Consider the following 3,818-nt stretch of genomic DNA (forward strand, 5'->3'; position numbering starts at 1 on the left):
CTTTCGTGCCGGTGGAGAGAAATAAGTTGAAAATACTGTATCCGGATTGGGAGGGTGGAGCTAGATGGCAAGAGAAGCCAATGATTGGCTCAGCCTCTCCTGACAGTAAGTCAGGCAGCCTCTGGTTTCTGTAAGTAGATACAACAACAACACCCATCTGCTGTCCCATCCCGCGGCCGTTTGCGAGAACAGAACTCTGGAGAGATGGCAGGAGCAGCTGCCATCGAAAGAAGTGACAGAATAAACAGTCTGGTGCTTTACTCTGGACACTGCAAGCAAATATCTGGAGTTAAGGCCGAGGTGAAATGGTCCAGGAATGTCGGAGTGGAGCAGAATTCCGGTGATTTTTTTTTTGAAAACGAGAGTTCTTTTATTTACATAGCACTTGTCAGACATCCCAAAGTTATTTATAGCCAAGTGGGGTCACTGTTGTCACCTAGGAATCATGCCGCCAATCTTTGTGAAGAAAGACCCCACAAACAGCAATGCTTATCTGCTTTGCTGATGTTAATTACATACAAACATACAGGATGGGAGGAGGAGTAGGCCAGTCGGCCCATCGACGCTGCTCCGCCATTCCATAAGATCATGACTGATCTGACTGTGACTTCAAACCCACATTCCTGCCTTCCCCAATAACCTCTCACCACCCGTTTATCAATAATTTATCTATTTCTACCATTAAAGCCCTCAAAGACTCTGCTTCCACTGCCTTTTGAGGAAGAGAGTTCCAAAGACTCACCACTCTATAAGAAAAAAAATTTTCCTCACTCGCTGTCTTCAATGGGTGACCCCTTATTTTTAAACAATGACCCCTAGCTCTAGATTCTCCCACAAGAGGAAACACCCTTTCCACATCCACCCTGTCAAGGCCCTGCAGGATCTTATATGTTTTAATCAAGTCATCTCTTAATCTTCTAAACTCCAGAAGATAGAAGCCTCAGCATTCCTCATAAGAAACCCATCCAATAAATCTAGTAAACCTCTGAACTTCTTTCAACACATTTATATCTTTCCTTAAATAGGGAGACCATACTGTGCCCAAGAGGGCTAAATATTTGCCAGAACACTGGGGAGACCTGCTGTTCCTCCAGTGGTGCCATGGGATATTTTCTGAGAGGACAGGCAGGGCCTCAGTCTCAGTCAGGAGCCAGCACCTCCAACAGTGCAGCATTCCCTCACTGGCAGAAGAAAAAGAAAGCCACACTGAAACTTATTGGTAGGATAGGGAGGGAAATAATTTTCTTCATATCTGCACTACTGTGCTGAAGTTCATAAGATCTTGTGGGCATTTTTGAAACTAAGTTGGCGGGTGGGTTCCGCAGCATGTTTTCCACTGGTCAGGTAGCAGGAAATGTGCTCAGCATTTCATTAATTATATGTAGGCGAATACCTCTCTGAACTTCATGGTGGGAAGCAAGCTCATTCTTCTGCCCGCCATGACATAACAGCAGTGATGGGCAACCTTGGCTAGTGAGTGGGCCGCCTGAGTGGTCCTCCTTCATCTGAGTGGGCCGCAAGATCGAAGTCGGGCATGTTCACTAACCATGATCCCATGAATACGATTAAATACATTCAGTGATGCTGAATATTTCATAATGTGTTACAGAAAATGCTAAAACTTTCCTATATTAGTAGAGCTGATATCAACTTCAAATGAGAGAAATATTTACGCTTACCTTATGTATATTACAATTTACTGTGCTTGTCAAAGCGACCAGCCAGAACTAAAAGTTATACATTTCTTAATTATACAGCTATGTGCTTTTATTTGACTTTTATTATCCATATTTATTTATTTTATCAATAGATTTCATTGCCCCTGATAGTTTTTATAACAATAGTAATAAAGTTAATGAAGAAAATCTTGCAGTTGGGAATAAATTGTAAAAGTATTTAAAGATAAATGAGGAAAGCAAGTAAAATATTCATTTAACAATCGCTCAGCTTTCAGTCTTGCTCTTTCCCATAAACATTTGTCACCAATTCCATTCTTTCTCACTTTTTCCAGCACCATTTTATCTCTAGGTTTCAATTTCTTTCTCATATCCTTCTACTCCCTTGCTCCACTCTCGGGCTTGCTCTTTCCTGCACCCTTTCATCTCCAGGTTCCGCTCCCATTCTCAATCATTCTTGTGTTCTTCTCTCTTCTTGGCTTTGCACTCTTGTAAACTCCATTGTTCATTTTATCATCAAAACATCGCGTGGGCTGCAGTCAGAATCCAGACAGGCTGCATGAGGCCTGTGGGCTACAGGTTGCCCACCACTGTCTAACAGGATTGATCTGAGTTCCATACTTAAACCCCACCTGAGCACACACATTCTACTCTCTCCAGCCCAAACTGGAGAGATGTCTGCTCAACAGAAGAAAAAGACTGCCCTGCCGTTTAGCCACAACTCTCCCGAGGCTTTGATTGAAGGTTGTGCTTTACCCACATGTTGGCTCAAGGACAGCTAATTTGATTGTGATTGCTGAGAAATCAAAAAAATCTGTCTACTCTCTTAAAGCAAAATACTGAAGATGCTGGAAATCTGAAAAAAAAAACAAAATGCTGGATAAAGTCAGCAGGTCTGTCAGCATCTGCAGAGACAGAAAGAGAGAGAGTTAGGGTATACTTGTCCCAAGGCTGGAAATTCTCACCCAAGGTCTGCCCCGTTCACTATGATTCCCATGATGAGTGACAAGGGAAAATTCCACCCTTAATGTTGAGTCCATGTGACCGCTCTTCTGAAGAAGAATGATACTGGATTTGAAACATTCAACTAAATTCTCCCATCTGAGACTATGGCTGGAATTCTCTGGCCATTCACAGCCCACCGCCACTGCAAGCAAGAATGGGAAATTTAACGCTTAGCCAGATCTCCGTTCACTGCAGTGGGACTGGAGAATCCCAGCTGTGGATCAGGTCAGGGAATCTGGCCCAATGTCCCATGGCAGGGGTGCAGCCGAAGAGTGTTTCTGACAGTGGTGGCTATCTTCTGGCCCCAACTGCATTAATTTATGCATCCAGGTGCTTTGCACCATCTTCCATGGAGGGGCAGGCCTAATGGCAAACATCCTGCCATCATATCCAGGCACCATGCTTAAAAAACACCAGGCCTACTATCAACACTCATCTACTCAGAGTTGTCAGGAAGGGGAGGTGAAGGTCTGGCACCCAAATTTAGTGTGCATCCTCCTTGAGCATGTCGAGGTTAGGAGGAGTATTCTGTATCCAGCAGACGGAAGGAGGGGGCGCAACTGAGAAACAAATGTGGCATGGGCGCAAGTGTCTGATGCCCTCAGTGCTCAGGAGGGTGCACAGGAGATCAACAAACCCAGTGCCGTGACAGGATAAATGGTGTTATTCGCTCCACTAGGGTTAGCCTCATCCATGGTCACAGAACCCACAAAAACAGCAAAATGTCAGGGTCCAAGGGTCAGTGGGAACAGTATGTCCTGCCTCACAGCCCCACGTCAGTACATGCACACTGTGATAGAGTGACCATTGTGCCTCTTTCACCCTTCAGGAGATATGGGACTCTGCATAGGGGGGTGCGGGGAGTGAGGGAGGGAGGTAAGTGGGGACCAGGCTTAGGCACAGAGGGAACAAGCAACCACCACCAATCACATACATGTATGAGCCTCACTTTGCATGTGGATACGTTCAGCACTCTGAAGGGAACTGGTCTACAACTGGGGTAGACAGTGGCATAGTCTGTGGCAGCCTCATGAAAGGATTCCCCCGTGCACACGTGGGTCCTCCAACCATTACACTCACTCACTGCCTCAAGCTTTCCGAATGTTCCTGTCGGGTTCTCTTTCAATTGCCCATCTG

Source organism: Carcharhinus amblyrhynchos, chromosome 3, assembly GCF_965287045.1.
Source record: "Carcharhinus amblyrhynchos chromosome 3, sCarAmb.v2.hapA, whole genome shotgun sequence".
In the NCBI taxonomy this organism is placed as follows: domain Eukaryota; kingdom Metazoa; phylum Chordata; class Chondrichthyes; order Carcharhiniformes; family Carcharhinidae; genus Carcharhinus; species Carcharhinus amblyrhynchos.